The sequence below is a fragment of the Lithobates pipiens genome, unplaced genomic scaffold, assembly GCF_037356315.1.
Source record: "Lithobates pipiens isolate NorthernLeopardFrog02 unplaced genomic scaffold, aLitPip1_a1.2 Scaffold_8, whole genome shotgun sequence".
Classification (NCBI taxonomy): Eukaryota; Metazoa; Chordata; class Amphibia; order Anura; family Ranidae; genus Lithobates; species Lithobates pipiens.
The window spans coordinates 94942448-94965903 of NW_027507903.1; the positions used below are offsets into that span (position 1 = coordinate 94942448).

At 43.3% G+C, this 23456-nt stretch overlaps 1 protein-coding gene across 2 annotated transcripts in view; it reads right to left on the reverse strand.

The window, feature by feature from the left end:
• Positions 1-23456, reverse strand: part of APBA2 (amyloid beta precursor protein binding family A member 2) — a 655935-nt gene that overhangs the window by 322724 nt on the left and 309755 nt on the right. The window lies entirely within an intron of this gene.

Sequence of the window (23456 nt, forward strand, 5' to 3'; positions counted from 1 at the left end):
CTGTTAGTGCCATCTTTCCCCAGTGCCACCTGTCCCCAGTGCCACCTGTCAGTGCCATCTGTCCCCAGTGCCACCTGTTGTCAGTGCCATTTGTCCCCAGTGCCATTTTCCCCAGTGCCATCTGTCATCAGTGCCATGTGTAAGTGCCATCTGTCATCAGTGCCATGTATAAGTGCCATCTGTCATCAGTGCCACATCAGTGCCACGTGTCATCAGTGCCACATAGTACCATCTGTCATTAGTGCCATATCAGTGTCACGTGTCATCAGTGCCACATATTAGTGCCATCTGTCATCAGTGCCATGTATCAGTGCCATTTGTCATCGGTGCCACCTGTCAATGTCACTTGCCATCTGTTATCAGTGTCACGTGTCATCAATGCCACGTATCAGTGCCATCTGTCATAAGTGTCACGTGTCATCGGTGCCACGTATTAGTGCCATCTGCCATCAGTGCCACGTATTAGTGCCACGTGTAATCAGTGCCACGTATTAGTGCCATCTGTCATCAGTGCCACATATTAGTGCCATCTGTCATCAGTGTCATGTGTCATCAGTGCCCCGTATTAGTGGCATCTGTCATCAGTGCCACATCAGTGCCACATGTCATTGTCCTGGTGCTCCAGGGCCTTCAAAAGTGCAATAGGTAGTCAACAATTTAGATGTGTAATTTATGCTCCTAGAACATGTGATGGTGCTCCCTGCATGTTGGGCCTCTCTAAGTGGCCAGGCTGTGAAAAAGTCCCACACATGTGGTATCGTAATACTCAGGAGGAGTAGCAGAATTTATTTTGGGGTGTCATTTGTGGTATACATATGCCATGTGAGAGAAATAACCTATTACAATGACAATTTTGTGGGGAAAAAAAAAATTTCATTTACAAAGAATTGTGGGAAAAAATGACAACATCAAAAACCTCACCATGCCTCTTTCTAAATTCCTTGGAATGTCTACTTTCAAAAAAGGGGTAATTTGGGGGGGTATTTGTACTTCCCTGGCTTGTTCGGGTCACAAGAAATGAGATAGGCCAGCAGTACATCAGATGTGATGAATTTTGTATGATTCGCACCATAGCTTGTAGACTCTTTAACTTTCACAAAGACCAAATAATATCCACTAATTTGGGTTATTTTTACCAAAGATATGTAGCAGTATTAATTTGTTGCCAAAATTTATGAAGAAAAATTTCTAATTTGCATAATTTTATCACAGTTTTTTTTTTTTCAAAATTTTCGGTCTTTTTTCATTTATAGCGCAAAAAATAAAAAAAAAACAAAGGTGATCAAATACCACCAAAAGAAAGCTCTATTTGTGGGAAAAAAAAGGACAAAAATTAATTTGGGTACAGTGTTGCATGACTGAGTAATTGTCATTCAAAGTGTGAGAGCACCGAAAGCTGAAAATTGGTCTGAGCAGGAGGGGGGTTTAAGTGCTCAGTAGGCAAGTGGTTAAACATACTACACCATGGGAGGTACTATTTATCTTTTACCTTAACATATGTACACACTAGTTTGGCGGTTTAAAGGAGCCACTACCCCAATCTGGATAGACTGTTTGGTTGAACTGGATGGACTTGTGTCTTTTTTCAACCTGACTAACTATGTATGTAAGAATAACAAGGAGGGCTTCCTGTACCCTGGCTGATTTGACCACTTGATGGAAAGGTGAGAGCTCTGGGAGCACATCGGTGACCAAAAGAGGTGGGAGTACACACTGGGACATCACCTAAATGAACTGTTATCATTATCTCATGTAATGGAACACACAGTCACTATTGGACTTTATTATAGGATTTATTGATGCACTTTATATACCTATTTCATTGCTTTCAGATGTTTGCGATTTTATTCACTAGCAGTATTACTAAGGCACTTAAATAAATCCCATTCCTTTTTTCACAAACACTCCCCTTCCTCCATTGTGAGTAGTAAGTAGTAGACAGTGGTTATGCACAGTAGTAAACAGAGAGACATTTTAAAACGGCATTCCAGTAATATATGCAGATAAGCTTCAGTAAAATGTTAATAAATGTTTTATTATAACTCATGCACAAACCAGCCTGTGTGTATCTTTAACCACTTCAGCCCCGGACCAATTGTCACCCTAAGGACCAGAGGTCTTTTTACAATTTTGCACTGCACTGCTTTAACTGGTAATTGCGCGGTCATGCAATGCTGTATCCAAACAAAATTTGCATCCTTTTCTTCCCACAAATAGAGCTTTCTTTTGATGGTATTTGATTGCCTCTGTGATTTTTACTTTTTGCAATATTAATGGAAAAAGACCGAAAATTTCGAGAAAAAAAGATAATTTCTACTTTTTGTTATAAGAAAAATCGAATAAACTCAATTTTAGTCATACATTTAGGGCAAAATGTATTCAGCCACATGTCTTTAGTAAAAAAAAATGTCAATAAACGTATATTTATTGGTTTGCGCAAAAGTTATAGCATCTACAAACATACATTTTCTGGAATTTACACAGCATTTAATTTATGACTGCCTATCTCATTTCTTGAGGTACTAAAATGGCAGGGCAGTACAAACCCAAATGACCCAATTTTGGAAAGTAGACACCCCAAGGAAATTGCTGAGGGGCATGTTGAGCCCATTGAATATTTTTTTTTGTCCCAAGTGATTGAATATTGACACAAAAAAAAGTTTACAAAAAGTTTTCTCTAAATGATATATTGCTCACACATGCCATAGTTATATGTGGAATTGCACCCCAAAATATATTCTGCTGCTTCTCCTGAGTACGGGGATACCACATATGTGGGACTTTTTGGGAGTCTAGCTGCGTATGGCACCCCGAAAACCAATCACTTCCTTCAGGATTTCTAAGGGTGCAAATTTTTGATTTCACTCCTCACTACCTATCACAGTTTCGAAGGACATAAAATGCCAAAATAGCACAAACCCCCCCCCCCCACAAATGACCCCATTTTGGAAAGTAGACACCCCAAGCTATTTACTGAGAGGCATGTTGAGTCCATGAAATATTTTATATTTTGCCACAAGTTGCAGGAATATTACAATTTTTTTTTTGCACAAAGTTGTCACTAAATGATATATTGCTCACACATGCTATGGGCATAAGTGAAATTACACCCCAAAATAAATTCTGCTGCTTCTCCCGAGTACGGGGATACCACATGTGGGGGACTTTTTGGGAGTCTAGCCACGCACGGGACCCGAAAACCAAGCACCGCCTTCAGGATTTAAATATAAAACGCTACAAAAAAACCTGTTAGCGATCGCAGGGATCAGGCCTGACTCTGCGAACGCTGCAGTTATGTGTTTAGTGTTTTGTAAGTGACAGTGATCGATTGATACTGCACTTGGGTAGGCTGGGCAGAGGGGCAAAACGCAGGTGCCAGCAGGTATCTGGGCTGATCCCGCTAACAATGCGTTTTTTTGGAACCCTAAACTGCTGGGGACGCTAGTATAGATCTGATCAGATCAGATATTAATCTGTTCAGATTCTATACCACTACGGGAGGTTTATGCTTTGCGCGTGGGTGTTAGCGGTACTGGCACTAACCTAGCGCTGCCTGGGGCGATGCAGACCCTGACCCTAAAACCTAATTGATATCTCCCGCCGGGTGATCAGGGGGTTAAACCTTTATTGGGTAATAAATGGTGGGTGCCCTGATGCTATAAAAAGCAAACTAACTAACCAGAGTCACCAGTAACACTTATACGGTGATCACTGGTGAAAGGGTTAACTAGGGGCAATCAAGGGGTTAAGATCTTTATTAGGTAGTATATGGGGGTCCCTGGCGCTATATAAAAACCTGACGGGGAACCTAAATAACTAACTGGCTAACCAGAGTCACCAGTGGCACTTATACGGTGATCGCTGGTGAAAGGGTTAACTAGGGGCAATCGGGGAGTTAAAACCATTATTGGGTAGTATATGGGGGTACCTAGCGCTATAAAAACCTGGCGGTGAACCTAAAAAAATAAAAAGCTACTTAGCGGCACCAGTGACACTAATGCAGCGATCAGAAAAATGATCGCTTAGTGACACTGGCAAAAGGGGGTGAAAGGGTTAACTAGGGGCAATCAGGGGGTTAAAACCGTTATTGCGTAGTATATCGGGGTACCTAGTGCTATAAAAACCTGGCGGTGAACCTAAAAAAATAACTAGCTACTTAGCGGCACCAGTGACACTAATGCAGCGATCAGAAAAATGATCGCTTAGTGACACTGGCAAAAGGGGGTGAAAGGGTTAACTCTAGGGGCAATCAGGGGCTTAAACCTTTATTGGGGGGTGGTAGGGGGCTACCCTGGACCTAACACTAACTGCCCTGACAGTTTTTACTTTTACAACTGGCACTAAATGCAGTGATCAGAAAATAAATGATGGCTGCAATCAGTGACACTGTGACTGGGAGGGGGGGGGATCGGGGGGTCGATTGGGGGGGGTGATCGGGGGGGTTTGTGTGCCTATGTGTGCCTACATGTCAGTGTAGTGTTGGTGCACACTTACTTTCTCTCTTCTCCTCGCAGTCCGGTCAAAAAGACCGCCCCGAGGAGAATGACATCACTTCCTTCCTGTGTTTACTATACACAGCGGGGGAAGCTTTTCATTCGCCAGGAGCGATCGAGAGGGGATGGCCAGAAACCAACGGCCATCCCCTCATCCCGGATCGCTCTTTAACCGAAACGGACCGCCGCATCCAGCGGGAGGGGGTCCGATCGGACCCCCACCCGCTGGAAGGCAAGCACGTACATGTACGTGCTTGTGCCTGTACATGCCATTCTGTTGACGTACATTGGCATGCGGCAGTCCTTAAGTGGTTAAAGATGTGAATTGGCGTAGGTACACAGGTGTGGTGTAAGATGTTTATATACAGTTGTGTGATTTTTTTATGCATATTTATCACACTTAAATGATTCAGATCATGATACAAATAAGTAAGTAGGAGTAATTTTTGTAGGCCGGCCACTCCTGAGAAGGTTCTCCTTCACCACTGTTTCAAGTAATCTCCCATTGTGGATAATGGCTCTCTCCATGGTTCACTGGAGTTCCAAAGCCTTTAGGTATGGCTTTGAAACCCTTCCTAGACCGAGACATGTACATTACTTTGTTTCTAATCTGTTCTTGAATTTTTTTAGATTGTGTCATGATGTGTGGCTTTTTGTGATCTGTTAGCGTGTTTCACTTTGTCAGACAGCTTCTATTTATGTGATTTCTTGATTCAGCAGGTCTGGCAGTAATCAGGCCTGGGTGTGGCAAGTGAAATTTAACTCAGCTTTCCAAAAAAATAAAAAGGTTAATCACAGTTCATTCATGATTTAGCACGAGAGGGGGCAATTACTTTTTCACATAGGGCCGGGCAGGTTTGAACAGTTTTTTCCCCTTAATTAATGAAATAATAATTAAAAAACTGTATCTTGGATTTACTTGGGTTATCTTGGTGTAATATTAAAATTAGTTTGATGATTAAAAAGGGGAAAAATACTTTTTCACACAACTGTACACGCTGTCTTCTATGTTGTAACCCACACTTGTGAAACTCTGTGAAACTTTGTGAAGAAAAATTGGTGTCCTTTTTTTCCCACAAATAGAGCTTTCTTTTGGTGGTATTTGATCACCTCTGTGGTTTTTATTTTTTGCGCTATAAACAAAAATATAGCGACAATTTTGAAAAAAATGCTATATTTTTAACTTTTTGCTATAATAAATATCCCCAAAATATATATAAAAAACATTTTTTTCCTCAGTTTAGGCCGATACGTATTCTTCTACATACTTTTGGTAAAAAAAAACGCAATTAGCGATTGGTTTGCGCAAAAGTTATAGCGTTTACAAAATAGGGGATAGTTTTATAGCATTTTTATTAATTTTTTTTTTTTACTAGTAATGGCAGCGATCAGCGATTTTTATTGTGACTGCAACATTATGGAGGACACATCCGACATTTTTGACACATTTTTGGGACCATTGTCATTTACACAGCAATCAGTGCTATTTAAATGCACTGATTCCTGTGTAAATGACACTGGCAGTGAAGGAGTTAACCACTAGGGGGCAGTGTAGTGTTATGTATGACGTTATGTGTTTTTTTTATTGTAGGGGGCGTGGCCTGGCATGTGATGTCACTGATCGTCTTTTCCTATAAAAGGGAAGAGACGATCGGTGACAGCCACACAGGGAAGCACGGGGAGAGGTTTGTTTACACAGACCTCTCCTCCTTCTTCAGCTCTGTGACCCAATCGCGGGACACCAGCGGCGATCGGGTCCGCTGGTCCCGCGCCCACGGTCACGGAGCTCAGGACCTGACCCACGGCTGGGCACTTAAAAGCAACATACAGGTACATGCTTGTGCCCAGCCGTGCCATTCTGCCGACGTATATATGTGCAGGAGGCGGTCCTTAAGTGGTTAAAGGTAGAGGTCGACCGATATATCGGCCGATATTTGCCGTTTTTTAATTAATCGGCATCGGCCGATTGAGCTGATAAAAAGGCCGATTTAGAACAGCGGGACTTGGAAATGACTTCTGTAATATAAGTCAGTGTAAGTTGCCTGAGTCGTCATAGAAACGTCTTTCCTCCTCTCTGGGCAGTCTGCCAAGAAAAGAACAGAAAGATACAATGTTTACACTTGAATGAATGAAGTCATCTCAGTGTGTAGAAGTTCTCAGTTTAACCATTTAAAGACTAAATCTTTTCTGACACTTGTTGCTTACAAGTAAAAGTCCTGTATTTTCTGCCAGAAAATCACTTAGACCCCCCAAAAAGTATATATATTTTTTTAGCAGAGATCCTAGGGAATAAAATAGCGGTTGTTGCAACATTTTATGTCACAAGGCATTTTGCGCAGAGGTCTTTCAAATGCATTTTTTTGGGGGGAAAAAAAATACACTAAATGATTTAAGAAAAAAAAAATAAAAATCGAAAGACAGTAAAGTTAGTCCATTTTTTTTTTTTCGTCCAAAAGTTTTGAGTACTTGTTTTTATTTTATAGGCTGCTTGCACACTGGAGCGGGCAGACGTTGATGGTAAAATGTTGCTAGTTTTAGCAGTGCTTTACCATCATTTTAGCGGTGCTATTCGGCTGCTAGTGGGGCGCATATAATCCTAGCTAGCAGCCGAAGAAGAGGTTAAATGTGCCCGTGAAGCACCGCTGCCAAATCGCATTGCATGCGCTTGGGCAGTGGTGCCCATTAATATCAATGGGCAGGAGTGGTGGAGAAGCGGTATACACCACTCCAAACGTGCTGCTTGCATCGCCTCAGTGTGAAAGCACTCTGTCTTTCACACAGACTGCAGGGGAGCCGTTTTGCAGGCACTTTACAGGCGCTATTTTTAGCCCAAAAGCGCCTAAAAAAAACGCCCCAGTGGGAAAGGTGAAAATCGGCATCATATATCGGCCATCGGCCGCCATGATATCTAAATATCGGCATCGGCCAGAGAAAAACCCATATCGGTCGACCTTTAGTTAAAGGAAACGTAAAAATGTGGAGACAGCCATTGCTGAACTGAACAAGCTACAGTGGGAGGGCCTGAGCGGACAGCACAGCATTCATGTGACCTCCCAGGCTGATGTCAAAGGGGGATCTCAGCCCCTCCCACTGAAACCCTTAGAGGAGAGCGGCATGTCAAGTGCTTGGGCGTGAATTAACGCCCAAGCACTTGACATGCCTAAATACACTTAAACATGCCTAAATGTGTTTCATGAGTTTACAAGCGTCAAGCATTTTTTCTGCCAAAACTCTGCTGCCAGGAGTATGCATGTAGCCTAATACACACTAACCCCCATCTCCCTCTCGCAATACACTATCTTCGCCCCTGCTGCCTGCATGTAGAGGGGCAAAGACTGAAAAGAGAGTGTTGGCTGTGGAAGTCCTAGTAATGTAAGGCACGAGTTCTGCAAGTGGTTTAATGGCTGTCCAACGACTAGAATAAAGCTACACTTATCCTGTAATTTCTTTATGCATGGATGGCTGAAGACCACAGAGCTTTCTGCATTTAGTACACTTCTCCTGCTAGATCATTTTCCCATGACAGGAGCTTTGTAATAAAAATGATCAATAAGACTCGATAGACTTAAATACTGGCCAGCTGCCAAGCAGCATTCATCACTCTAAAACAATCTAGACTTAGAAGACAAACAGAACAAGCATTAGCCGAAAGCCTAAATTGAAAAATACAGGCATTGCATCCTTGTCATACTATGTTCCCAAGCACTAAACTGACTATATATTATAATGGTTTACCAAAGGATTTCAGAACAGTGAAGGGTAAAGGTAACTGCAACGCCCTGTTTTTGCAGGCTGCTAATTACAAACAGTACAGTTTTCTATTTGTGAAGGTGTTATATACAAGGTTTAGAAAACGTCAGAAAGCTTGGGTGACAGCAAACTAAATTTTGTACCTGAAGTGAATTTTACCTCCATTTAAATTAAACCTGCATCCACACACTTTAAGAATGTATTATACGCAGCCTCTTGGTGTCATATGTACTATGGAACAGTAGATTATTGCAAAGGGGTACTTGTTGCAGGTATCATTCGGTGCAAAAGGGGTGGTTTTTGATATAGAGGTTCCTGAAGCATTAGAAGTACATATGCAATCAAGGTTAAGTTAACATTTTATTGAGTTAGCATGAGGGTTGGAGTTACAGAAAGGGTTCATGTAAAATGTATTAGTGTGAGGGTTGTGGTTAGAGTAAGAGCTAGAGTTATGCCGCGTACACACGACCGGACTTTTCAACATCAAAAGTCCGACGGAACAATTCCGGCAGACCATTCGATCATGTGTGGGCTGCAGCAGACTTTTGATTTGCAAAAGTCTGACAGACTTTAGAAATGGAACATGTTTCAAATTTTTCCGACAGAACTCCGCCGGACCCAGTTCCTACCGAGAAATCCGCTCGTGTGTATGCTAGTCCTATGGACAAAAACCGACACGAGGGCAGCTATTGGCTACTGGCTATGAACTTCCTTATTCTAGTCCAGTCGTACGTCATCACGTTCAAATCCGTCGGACTTTGGTGTGATTGTGTGTGGCCAAGTCCGTTCATTCGGAAAGTCCGTCGGAACTCTGTCAGAACTCCGTCAGAACTCAGTCGAAAGTCTGTCGGACCTTGTCCCTCGAAAAGTCCGGTCGTGTGTACGTGGCATTAGAGTTACATATACAGTTAGTAAATGAATGAATGAATGAATGAATGATTTGTATAGCGCTGCAAATGCAAACTGAATCGCCTCAAGGCACTTGGTCCGTCCTGTGTTTTCCTGCTTCTTATGCCGCGTACACACGGGCGGACTGTCTGGCCTACTTAGTCCGTCGAAACACATTTCAGCGGACAGTCTGCTCGTGTGTGGGCTTCAGCTGACTTTTTCAGCGTGCAGTCTGGCGTACTAAGTATTTCGGATTTTTCGAAATTCTGTCCGTCATACTTTGGTTTCAGCGGACAATCCGCTCGTCAGTAGGCTAGTTCGACGGACTAAGAATGGTGCATGCTCAGAAAGGATTTACACAGCGAAAGGGTGCATTGCTGTGTATTGGACTTCCTATTTCTAGTCCCGTCGTACGTGCTGTACACGTCATCGCGCAAGCTTTCGTCGGACTGTTTGGCTATCCGTGTGTGGTCAAGTCCGTTCATTCGAAAGTATGACGGACTGTCCGTCGGATTGTATGACGGACTAAGTAGGCCATACAGTCCGCCCGTGTGTATGCGGCTTTAGAAGAGGTGGGTAGTGTGAGGGTTTGGGTTACAATGCAAATTAATGTGAAGGTTTTGGGGTGGATGAGTGTGAGAATTGTGGTTAGAGGGAGGATTAATGTGAGGGATAATGTAAAGGTTACAGGGTACATTCATGTGAGGCTTGTGATTGGAGGGAGGCTTAATGTTAGGGTCATGGAGGGTTAATGTGAGAGTGCGAGGTTACAGGGAGGGGTTATATTTCGGTTAAAGGGAGGGTAATGGTAGGGTTTCAGGAAGGGCTAGTGTGAAGGGACATTAGGATGGGGTCATCACTTTCATAACTGGGAGCTGGGTGCTCAAGACTAGCAGTGCTGAGCTCACATCACTGAATGCTAATGTATTGTGCTGTCAATTCATTAAGCATCCATTGTAGAACCTCAGTCAATAGACGAGTGTATACTGCATGCCAAAGGAATAACCTTATATTGCCATAAAACATATAACATCCACTTTGTGAATTCAAGCAAATAATCTAATTGACCACAGATCTAGCTAATTTCCTAGTACTAGTCCTAGGGGTCCTAGTATCAGAAATCCACCTGTGCTCTGTTTGCTGTGTTCTCTTGTTAGGGTTTCTGTGATTCTTCCTCCCCTAATTGGGTTCTGGAGTCTGTTACCTTATTGTACTTACTGCTGTTCCTTCTGTCCTCCCAGAGTCCTTCTGCCTGCCTGCTTCAGCTTCTGTGCTTGCTTCCTTTCCTGCACTCCGTTCTGACTTTCAGTATACACAACAGAGGTACTGCAGACCCCTTCTGTGTCTTGGTATGAGCAGACTTTGCCATTTTTACCTGTTCTGAGATGCTGTACCACTGACATCAGTACTGTAGTTACCTGTTGTAGTATTCAGTTTGCTTTTTACCCAATGCCCCAAGCCTCAATCCTCCTCTTCTTGGGTCCCCCACCGGTACTCCAGGCCCCTCCCTCTTCCTGAGTGCCCCCATAGCAACCATTGGTGCTGAGTGCTTGGTCCTGGGGTAATTGGCAATGATTAAGCACAGGAGTGTGAAACTTGTTTGCTGATCACTTGGGAGTCTTATGTGTATGTCATGTCCTTGCTTTTAATGGATCTTCAGTAAAGAGTGATTTTACACAATGGAAGTGCCGCCACCTGTTTTCTCTTACTATTGAGGATTTGGCTGCAGGCCAGGTGGGCACCTGGCTTTATACAGCAGTGGAGGATCTCATGGGTTATCTTGTGAGTGGTGTGCCCTCCCAGTTTCCTTCTACCCCTTAGCAAGCAGGCTGGGCACCTAAGCAGGCTCACTGCCCAGCCATTGCTCTGTGTGTCCATTCACACACAGAGTGCAGCTCAGCCCCACCCCTGCTCTCTCCTCATTGGCTCACTGGCTGTGCCTGACAATAACGGAAGCCAATGGCTACCACTGCTTTAGTGTAGTGCAGTGAGTGTTATCCACTTGCCGACCGCCGCACGACGATATACGTCGGCAGAATGGCACGGGCAGGCATATGGGCGTATATATAAGTCCCTGCCTGCCCGCGGGTGGGGGGCCCGATCGGGCCCCCCCCCGGTGCCTGCGGCGGTCGGCATTTCTTCGAGAGCGATCCGGGATGAGGGGGCGGCCATTCATTCATGGCCACCCCCTCGCGATCGCTCTCGACGAATGGAAATCCCCGGTGACATCACTTCCTCTCCTGTAATGTAAACACAGGAGAGGAAGTGATGTATTCTCTCCTCCGTGTCGGTATTTTCCGTTCCGACACGGAGGAGAGCGGATCGGTGAGTTGCACCAACACTCTACACACACAGTAGAACATGCCAGGCACACTCACACCCCCCCTTTACCCCCCGATCACCCCCCCAATTACCCCTGCCCCCCAGTCACAGTGACACCAATGTCATTTTTTTTTTTTTTTTTTTTTTTTTTTGCATTGGTGTCATTTGTGACTGTAATAACTGTTAGGGCAGTTAGAGTTAGCCCCCTTTAGTTCTAATGTACCCCCCTAACCCCCCCAATAAAGGTTTAACCCCGTGATCACCCCCCGTCGCCAGTGTCACTAAGGCTGGGTTCACATTGCAGCGGTTTATGAGAACGAATGTGATTCGCACCGCACTGCAGTGCAAATCACATCCGATCTCTGTGCGATTCGAGTTCAGCCATTCGCCGCACCCGCCACACCCGCCGCACCCGCCGCAAATTCGCACGGGACCCTTTTTTTGGCCCGCAGCAGAATCGGATCGCATGGGTGTTCACACCATGCGATCCGAGTTTGCAGATCGCACTGCGATATGCGAACTGATCTGGGGGTGTCAGTAACATTTCACTGACACTCCCAGCAGTTCGCATAGGGCAGTGTGAACTGCCGCCGGGAGGCATGCGATGCGGGAACCCGCCGCGGATTCGCGGCGTTTCCGCATCGCTCCAGTGTGAACCCAGCCTAATAAGCGATCATTTTTCTGATCGCCGTATTAGTGTCACAGGTGACGCTAGTTAGGCAGGTAGGTATTTAGGTTCGCCGCAGCTTTTTATAGCGCCAGGGACCCCCATATACTACCGCATAAAGCCCCCTGATTGCCCCCTAGTTAACCCTTTCACCAGTGATCACCATATAACTGTTACAGGTGACGCTGGTTGGTTAGTTATTTTTTTATAGTTTCAGGGCACCCGCCATTTATTACCTAATAAAGGTTTAACCCCCTGATCACCCGGCGGGTGTCATTTGTGACTAATAACTGTTAGGGCAGTTAGGGTTAGCCCCCTTTAGTTCTAAGGTACCCCCCTAACCCCCCCAATAAAGGTTTAACCCCGTGATCACCCCCCGTCGCCAGTGTCACTAAGGCTGGGTTCAGATTGCAGCGGTTTGAGAACGGATGTGATTCGCACCGCACTGCAGTGCAAATCACATCCGATCTCTGTGCGATTCGAGTTCAGCCATTCGCCGCACCCGCCGCACCCGCCACACCCGCCGCAAATTCGCACGGGACCCTTTTTTTGTCCCGCAGCAGAATCGGATCGCATGGGTGTTCACACCATGCGATCCGAGTTTGCAGATCGCACTGCGATATGCGAACTGATCTGGGGGTGTCAGTAACATTTCACTGACACTCCCAGCAGTTCGCATAGGGCAGTGTGAACTGCCGCCGGGAGGCATGCGATGCGGGAACCCGCCGCGCATTCGTGGCGTTCCCGCATCGCTCCAGTGTGAACCCAGCCTAATAAGCGATCGTTTTTCTGATCGCTGTATTAGTGTCACAGGTGACGCTAGTTAGGCAGGTAGGTATTTAGGTTCGCCGCAGCTTTTTATAGCGCCAGGGACCCCCATATACTACCGCATAAAGCCCCCTGATTGCCCCCTAGTTAACCCTTTCACCAGTGATCACCATATAACTGTTACAGGTGACGCTGGTTGGTTAGTTATTTTTTTATAGTTTCAGGGCACCCGCCATTTATTACCTAGTCTCACTAGTGTACCCCTAAATTTAGGGGTGTCTACTTTCCAAAATGGGGTCATTTGGGGGGGGTTTGTGCCATCTTGGCATTTTATGGCCTTCAAAACTGTAACGCCCTTAGAAAGCCTGAAGGCGGTGCTTGGTTTTCGGGGCCCCGTACGCGGCTAGGCTCCCAAAAAGTCCCACATATGTGGTATCCCCGTACTCAGGAGAAGCAGCAGAATTTATTTTGGGGTGTCATTTCACATATGCCCATGGCATGCGTGAGCAATATATCATTTAGTGACAACTTTGTGAAAAAAAAAAAAAAAAAAAAAAAGTTTGTAATTTTCCCGCAACTTGTGGCAAAATATAAAATATTCCATGGACTCAACATGCCTCTCAGCAAATAGCTTGGGGTGTCTACTTTCTAAAATGGGGTCATTTGTGGGGGTTTTGTGCCATCTTGGCATTTTATGGCCTTCAAAACTGTAATAGGTAGTGAGGAGTGAAGTCAAATATTTACGCCCTTAGAAAGCCTGAAGGCGGTGCTTGGTTTTCGGGGCCCCGTACGCGGCTAGGCTCCCAAAAAGTCCCACATATGTGGTATCCCCGTACTCAGGAGAAGCAGCAGAATTTATTTTGGGGTGTCATTTCACATATGCCCATGGCATGTGTGAGCAATATATCATTTAGTGACAACTTTGTGAAAAAAAAAAAAAAAAAAAAAAAGTTTGTAATTTTCCCGCAACTTGTGGCAAAATATAAAATATTCCATGAACTCAACATGCCTCTCAGCAAATAGCTTGGGGTGTCTACTTTCTAAAATGGGGTCATTTGTGGGGGTTTTGTGCCATCTTGGCATTTTATGGCCTTCAAAACTGTAATAGGTAGTGAGAAGTGAACTCAAAAATTTACGCCCTTAGAAAGCCTGAAGGCGGTGCTTGGTTTTCGGGGCCCCGTACGCGGCTAGGCTCCCAAAAAGTCCCACATATGTGGTATCCCCGTACTCAGGAGAAGCAGCAGAATTTATTTTGGGGTGTCATTTCACATATGCCCATGGCATGTGTGAGCAATATATCATTTAGTGACAACTTTGTGAAAAAAAAAAAAAAAAAAAAAAGTTTGTAATTTTCCCGCAACTTGTGGCAAAATATAAAATATTCCATGAACTCAACATGCCTCTCAGCAAATAGCTTGGGGTGTCTACTTTCTAAAATGGGGTCATTTGTGGGGGTTTTGTGCCATCTTGGCATTTTATGGCCTTCAAAACTGTAATAGGTAGTGAGAAGTGAACTCAAAAATTTACGCCCTTAGAAAGCCTGAAGGCGGTGCTTGGTTTTCGGGGCCCCGTACGCGGCTAGGCTCCCAAAAAGTCCCACATATGTGGTATCCCCGTACTCAGGAGAAGCAGCAGAATTTATTTTGGGGTGTCATTTCACATACGCCCATAGCATGTGTGAGCAATATATCATTTAGTGACAACTTTGTGTAAAAAAAAAAAAAAAAATTTTTTTTTGTCATTATTCAATCGCTTGAGGCAAAAAAATAAAATATTCAATGGGCTCAACATGCCTCTTATCAATTTCCTTAGGGGGTCTACTTTCCAAAATGGGGTCATTTGGGGGGGTTTTGTACTGCCCTGCCATTTTAGCACCTCAAGAAATGAGATAGGCAGTCGTAAACTAAAAGCTGCGTAAATTCCAGAAAACGTACCTTAGTTTGTAGATGTGACAACTTTTGCGCAAACCAATAAATATACAATTATTGACTTTTTTTTTACCAAAGACATGTGGCTGAATACATTTTGGCCTAAATGTATGACTAAAATTGAGTTTATTGGATTTTTCTAATAACAAAAAGTAGAAAATATCATTTTTTTTCAAAATTTGCGGTCTTTTTACGTTTATATCGCAAAAAATAAAAATCGCAGAGGCAATCAAATACCATCAAAAGAAAGCTCTATTTGTGGGAAGAAAAGGACGCAAATTTTGTTTGGGTACAACATTGCATGACCGCGCAATTACCAGTTAAAGCAGCGCAGTGCCAAAGTGTAAAAAGACCTCTGGTCATTTACCAGCAAAATGGTCCGGTCTGAAAGTGGTTAAACACCAATAAATACAGTATTCTAATTCCAATTTTCAACACTTGAATAGAGATGCCATTGTAAGGGAAAACTGTGCAATCCCAAATGGACCATAGTTGTCTGCATGAAAAGAGATCCCAAATGGGATCTGTTTATTCAAGTGTGGGACAAAAATCCTCCATGTATTGCAGTGTGAGTATCTGCTGAATTGCCTCCTGATCCTTTTGTGTGTGTTGAGCTGTTACTAGCATCCGTTTTTAGTATTGAATAAATATTAGTTTCCTGTGACCCTAAATGTCAATGATGCCATTGTTCATATCTAACAAAAGTAACAGAATACCAAGGATGATGCTGATCCTGTAATAAATACCTTGGCTGAAACTACTTTCGGACTTTTAGCATAATTCATTTATTTTTTTTACAAATTGCAGCTTTAACACTAGTTTATATGATTCTATTAATATGAAACCGGGTAAAAAAAAATTCAGAGTTAATTGCTTATTAAATATAAATGTACTCTATCAGCTAAAGGTGACATATTTTACATAAAGTACACCGACTCATGACCTGGAATATTCATTTAATACCTGAAAATTCCAAGGTTATTTACAGCACAATCAGAGCAGTTCTGAACACATTTTCTATAATATATTAAAAAAAAGAAAAATTGTTAATCTGCATTATCTACTGAATTCTGCTAGGTATATTATGACAGTTGAGTCAGATGCCCTTTGATGCATTACCTATTTGGAGAACGAGTTGTTAAAAAGAGAACTGAAAGCAACAGTTTTGTATTAGACCTAATTTCCTAGCAGCATTTACTGTACTTACCTTTTCATTCTGTTCCCTCCTACTCGGTACCAGTAGCCAAAGAAAACACTCTGTGCATCTAGGTATACAGGCATATGTGACTTACATGGAGTATGTCCCATGCTGGTCCAAGCCCAAAAGTACCCGGTATTACCTTCAGCTCTTCAACGCTGTGGAGTTCTGTTGCATTAAACTGAACCAGTTATTTTGCACTGCATTAGCAAAGAACAGGCTCATTTTAAATATTAATATTTCTTGGGTTGATAAAGACTATATATTAATAGGGCTGAAATACCATTTCTGGGGAACAGAGCTATTCCAGGATAACTTCCACATTTCTTCCCAGAAGAGTTAAAGCTACAGACTAAGACTGGGGTGCCATTAAAGTTAATGTGCGTGTAAAGGCAGGCCCCAATACTTTCGGTAATATGGTGTATGTTTTAGAAGCTCTTTACTGGGCTTGGGATTTTGAGTAACACACAACTTCAGTTTGGTCATAGCTTAAAGCGGGAGTCCACCGGGACTCCGCGTTTTTTTTTTTTTTTTAAAAGCCAGCAGCTACAAATACTGCAGCTGCTGACTTTTAAAATAGTGACACTTACCTGTCCAGCGCGCCCGCGATGTCGGCACCCGAAGCCGATCTCTAGATCGTCTGTAAGGTGCTGCCGCCGCCATCTTGGGTATGGGAATCAGGAAATGGAGCCTTTCGGCTTCATTTCCCGGTTCCCTACTGCGCATGCGCGAATCGCGCTGCGCAATAAGGACGGTCCCCGCTGCCTCTGGGATCTGTGTGTTTCCCAGCAGGAAGCGGGGCACTTGCGGAAAGGGGCGGACACTTGCGGAAAGGGGCGTAATCTACGCCCCTTTCCGCAGAGAGCTATCCCGGAAGTGGGTGCAGAATACCTGTACTGTACAGGTATCTGCACCACCCCTCCCCCCTGAAAGGTGCCAATTGTGGCGCCGGAGGGGGGGAGGGTTCCAATGAGCGGAGGTCCACTTTAGGGTGGACCTCCGCTTTAATGTGTATTTACAAATTATTAATACACAAAACTGTTTACAGACAAGGAGCAGTATTTTATTTTCTTCTCAATTTCAACTCAAGAATATCTCTCTTATTGGTCCAGCAGAAGTCAGCGAGTCTACGTGACTCTGCTTTCTTTAGTACATGTTTTTTGTTTACTATGTCTTAGTAAAATCATTCCCTGTGCTCATCACTGACTGCACCAAGGTTGCCAATGAAAAGGTCCTCGTAAGACCTGAAGAAGTTTATCTTTCACTGACTTATTACGTTCCATATGTTGGCATGACAAAGCCTCTCTTAATGTTAGCAACACTAATCCTGGCAAATGTATTCTTTAAGAAAATGAATCCTGATCCTACTTCATCTTGTGATTTATGTATTTATTATTTATTATAAGTACTTATAAAGCTCTGACACTTTAAAGTGGGAGTAAACTTCGATATATGTATATCTCTTAAATATGCACAGTTTAGGAGATATTGACTTTAGGTGCAGCTGGGAACGTCGTCCTGCATGTGATGCATACTAGCACATTATGGCTTAAACTGGCCAGGACCTGATTTATTTACATTTTTTATGCGGTTTACTACCAATTTAAGCAGCACTTTGCATATATTGTACATTCATATTTTGTACATTACAGTCCTCAACCTTAAATGTATAGCATCCAAGCCACCAGCAGATCACTTCACTCGTGTCGTCCTCCCCCCTCGATGGGTATAGGAAAAAGTCTGACCGGATTATTTTGTCATGGATGGGCTCTAGTGGACTTTTTCCGTCGGAATTTCTGATGGAAAAAGTTTGAGAGCAGGACCTAAAATTTATAAAATCCGATCTAATTTTTTCCAATCGTGTGTATAGAATTCCGATGCACAAAGTGCCACTCTTTGGGGATGAAAGCTATTGGCTACTGGCCTCTTCATAGTCCCATCGTATGGTTTGTACATCACCTCATTCCGAACGATTGGATTTTCCGACAACTTTGTGCGATGGTGTGTATGCAAGACAAGTTTCGGCAAAAACCCGTCAGAAAAAATCAGACGGATTGTGTGGTCGGAATGTCTGACTGTGTGTATGGGGCATAAGAGTGCGGCCTCCCAACTAAGCAGGGTCCCCCTGAGAAAGACATATGACCCTGTGTTGACATGTGTAGGGGAGGGGCTAGGATGGAGAAGGCACTCAGGCTTAACTGTGCCAGAAAAACAAGGCATTGTGGGTAAATCTTATACCCATAAACACATGTTTTTTCCTTGTAGTTAAGAGGGCTGGGCTGGAAGGGAGCATTTGTGTTTTATGACACTGCAATGAGAGGAGAGCCTCCGCTGCAGCATTTTTATTGGACAGCTTAGACCAACGGTGCTTTACTATTAATCCAAGGCTCCAAGCTGTCCATTGAGCTCAGTGCCTCTGACAAGAAGTCACTGTGAGCTCATCCTCTCAGTCTGCTGCAAACAGCATGTGCCAGCTTGTATTTAAACTGGCCGCTCTGTATGTCTGTATGTTGCTTCTGACAGGCTGTGCAAGGAGCCCCATATCTCCTGAACCATAGGTGCTAAGAGCGCCAAATTTTGACAAGCGGTGGGGTAGGACTCCGGTACACCACCCCCCCCCCCCCCGTGACCCCAGGTTGCCGAGCTATGACCCCCAAAGCTCAGATCATTTTTTTGATCTGCCTGATCTGCCAGACTGGGTTTCCCTGGTGAAAACAGAGGGGGAAAAGAAGATAAAAATGTTTTAGCCACCACATCTAATGATTGGTAAGCTGCAATATAATACATTTTTGATTTTTGGTTTAATACCAATTTAAATATTCAATGAACCTATTAAATAAAGCAAAACTGTATTCACATTAAATATTCAATCATATGTAGGGTAATTGTTTAATTAATTTAATTTAATTAATTGTTTAATTAGATCAGCAATTCAAGTAATCACTGCTTTACTTTTATTACTAATCTAATCATCTGAATATATATTTTGCTAAATTAACATTCTCTACTACTTTCGTAACTAAATCCAGTGTATAAGTACAACACAAACATGCATTGTGCTTATTGTGAAACTGTAGTACTAAAGTGCATTGTGCATATTATGAAGAAGTATTGAGGAGGATTGTGCTTGTTGAAAAATCACAGTATTATTGTGTATTGCGCTTACTATGATATTGGGCTGCTGAAGTGTATTGTACTTACATAGTACTGTTCTGTATGTGAAATACACTTGATATAATTGGTGTCCACGGTACTGTTCATTGCTTTTAGTTGCAAAAGCAGAACGCAGTATCTTTAGTCAGGAGAGATCCACTTGACAGATGCTTTCAGTCCCGGAGGCCAGAAGTACTCATCAGTGTAGTATACAAAATAGTTTTCTTTTTTATACATTCATTTGATTCTACTTTAAAGTGGAACTCCATTGTTTGTTCAGAAAAAAAAAAACATTCCCTTTACATATAATGTAAATGATGGCATTATATTTATTTGAAGTATTTTAGAATATAGTTTTACCTGTATTTACCTCACTATGTCCATTCTCACACTGACTACTAATGGAAGGATCAGCCTTCATTATGATCGCCTAACCATTTCCAGTTTTGTAATAATAAAAAACATTGATTCTGTATCCTTTTTGGTCGTGATAAACTTTAAGAGGTATTTTAACAAAACTGAAACACCTATGTATATGGAAAAATGATAAAGTCAAATACCCAAGAAGGACATAGGATTCCTGGGGAGTTCTGTACAGCCTTATTCTATTAATTCTTTTAATTCTTAAAGCGGGAGTGCACCTAAAACAAAAATATAAAAAACCAGCAGCTGCAAATACTGCAGCTGCTGACTTTTAATAAATGGACACTTACCTTTCCTGGAGTCAAGCAATGTCGGCAGCCGAAGCCGATCAATCGCTCGGCTCTCAGCTGCTGCTGCCGCTGCCATTCTCGGGGAGGGAATCAGGAAGAGAAGCATTGCGGCTAAGTATTGCAAAGTATTACATTTTTGCTTTTGAAGTTAATACTGCTTTAACCATATGAAGGCCGCGGCTCTTTATCCATGTGATCGGCTGTGACCAATCACAGCTGGTGACATGTAAACACAGAGATGCCTGCAATCGGCGCCCCCCACCTCACACTGCCAGAGTGTGAGAAGAGGAGAGCAGATCAGCGGCATCTTCTCACAGGGGACAGCTAGACAGCTTACAATTAAGTGCCCACCAGTGCCAGCAATGATTGCCCACCACTGCCAGCAATCAGTGCCCACCAGTGCCCACAAGTGCAAGCAATCAGTGGCCAATAGTGATGCCAGTCAGTGCTGGCTATCAGTGCTGCCCATCAATGCCCACCACTGCTGCCCATCAATGCCCATCAGTGCCGCCTATCCATGCCACCTATCTGTGCCCACCAGTGCTGCCTATCTGTGCCCCTCAGTGGTGCCTATCTGTGCCCAGTGCCCACCAGTGCCACACATCAGTGCTGTCTATCAGTGCTCATCAGTGCCACCTATCAGTGCCCATAAGTGCGGCATATGCGTGCCTCCTCATCGGTGCCAAAAAAGTACAAAAAAAACACAACACAGGGTAAAAATAGTTTATTGCACAGCTCCGGGGGTCTTCCGTCTTCGGGGGTCTCGCCGGACTCGAGAAGACCCCCGAAGACGGAAGACCCCCGGAGCTGTGCAATAAACAATTTTTACCCTGTGTTGTGTTTTTTTTGTACTTTTTTTCACAGGTGAATGGGTAGGGGTACATTGTACCCCATACTCATTCACATAGGGTGGGGGGCCCCCTTATTAAAGGGGGCTCCCGGATTCCGATAAGCCCCCCGCCCCCAGACCCCGACAACCAACGGCCAGGGTTGTCGGGAAGAGGCCCTTGTCCTCATCAACATGGGGACAAGGTGCTTTGGGGTGGGGGGCCGCGCGGCCCCCCTTCCCCAAGGCACCCCCCATGTTGAGGGCACGCGGCCTGGTACGGCTCAGGAGGGAGGGCCGCTCTCTCGTCCCCCCCTTTCCTGGCCGGCCGGGTAGCGTGATCGGACAAGGGTCTAATGTGGACCTGGGGGACCCCCACGACATTTTTTTTCCACGTTGGGGTTCCCCTTTAAGTCCATACCAGGTGGCGGGGTCAGCGACGTCTCCTTCGTGAGCCCCGCCTACCTGGAGACCCGCTGAAAATGAGCGGACTTTTCTCCGGGCGGGAAAAGTCCGTTCATTTCAAAAGTACGGCGGACTGGCATACGCACGGCCGGATTGTCCGCCCAAATGCAAGTCCGGCGGGAAGATTGGAGTGCAAAACGACTTTCTAAGTCCGCCATACTTTCGGGTAAAAAAAGTCTGCCGGAGGCTACACACGGGGGGATTGTCCGGCGGACTTGAGTTTGCCGGACTTTTCCACCCGATTGTTTGATCGTGTGTACGCGGCATAAGAGGACAAAAAGGAAAATAGATGCTTTTCAGCCAGTAGTAACTAAAAACAAATGTAAAATTAAACCATTGATCACCTGAGATTTAGAAGATGTTACGTATGTATTGTAATAGAATGCCTGTGCCCAAAACAGTACGTAGGGAGAATGACACGTAAATTACATATTAGAATTAATGAGCATTTAACCAATATTAAAAATGGCTTTTTAAAGCATGGCCTTTCCAATAATTTTAGGCTATTTCATAACAGTGACCCCACCCTAACAACCTTTTTATGGGATAGACAAAGTAAAAAAACATTGGAGAGGGACCCATTTTAAAAAAGCAGTATCACAAAACGAAACCCAGTGGTTATATAAATTAGACACTTTACAACCTGCTATTTTAAACATAGAAGTCGATCTAAATTGTTTTTTTTTTTAAATGACTATGTAAAGTATTGCTCTAAATTATTTGTATGTATTATAATCATGGATCTGGAGAATTTTAAAAACATATTTGGCCTGGTATTCAGTCACATTTATGTAATTTTCCAGTAAAATTTTTGTTTAAATGCCATGTGTCAGTAGTTATATATTTATACTCTTTCTATGTATTTTCCATATATAGATTGTTTGTTTTAAAGCTAGTGGGTTGTGAACAACTTCACCTGTCAAATTCGTGGTAGTACATCACATAATCCACAGGATGGCCTTTAGGGGCCGTCACAAGAAACCCTCCGAATTTCAGCAAATCACATCCGATCTGGGTAAATAAAAACATGACCCTTTTAGTGACTGGGACGCATCCTGACGACGTCATTACTAAGAAACATACGTTGAGGTGCATCCCAGTCATGTTCTTTCACTTCCAGCCACTTCCAATCTCTACATCTCCAGGCGGTGGAACACACGATGGCCTTTCACAGAGCAAGCGTGACAGCTGATTCACAACCCACTTGGTACTACATGCAGTTTTCCTCCAGTGCCGAGGCAAGGCACCTTTTTAAGTAAGAGGCCATTGCTGTTTTTATTTAAATATTTTAATAAAATGAAATTATACTATGGTCCTGCTTTTTTTTTTTCTGAGCAATCCCAAGCTTATTCCATTGATGTTTACCAGTATAGGCGACAGTTTCTAAATCTGTCAAAGCTCCACCTGACCTGTCTTTTTAAAGGGGTCATAGTGGTTTGGTAAGTAGGCTATTTACCCCCATCCATCGGGTGTCCTTTGCTTCCTATGATTGTTTTCCAATGGTGACAGTGTAAAGACCTTAATTACTTCAAATCTTCTATGGACACTTTTGTTATGTAACCCAGTAGGACATTTGCTATCACTTTGCATTTTATGTGTTTGCTGGATTTTCTCAACTAAGTTATCAGTGATGTTTATGCATTTTTAAGCATTGGCGCACCTTATTTGTCACTGTATTTAATTATTGTGCATACATTTTCATTTTATTTTTTATTTTTAGCACCCTCTTATATCATACTACCAGTGTACAAAATGCCCCCATGTCGCCAATGATCATTTTTAATAAAGCTAAATTATAAAACAGATTGTGCAGCATCTAATATCTTTAGCCTCTATCTATGATTAGCTACTATCAAGAAAATTGCTAAATAAATAGTTACCATAAGAATAATCATTAGATATACAGGAGTGTAAATGGCTCTTAAACATACACAATAAAATGATAAAGTCCCACCTCCACCCTAAAACTCTCTGCCTGTAACAAAACATGTACAGCTGGTAGGTATTGCTGCACACAACAAACGGGAAGAATTACTGCAAATTTGGCTTAAAATAAGTATATAACACAGTTGAGCAATACAGATTAAGCACATGATACATTATCAGAAAATCCAGAAAAATTTTAAAGTGAGGATATAGTTTAAAAAATTCAATCTTCACCCTGGCCTTTCAGATTCTTTAGTGTGACAGACCACCACAATGACCAGTAGGGATTTGAAAAAACAATGATAAAGATTCAACCTTATTGGTCAATGAGGCCGTAACATTAAAGAAACAACAGCGGG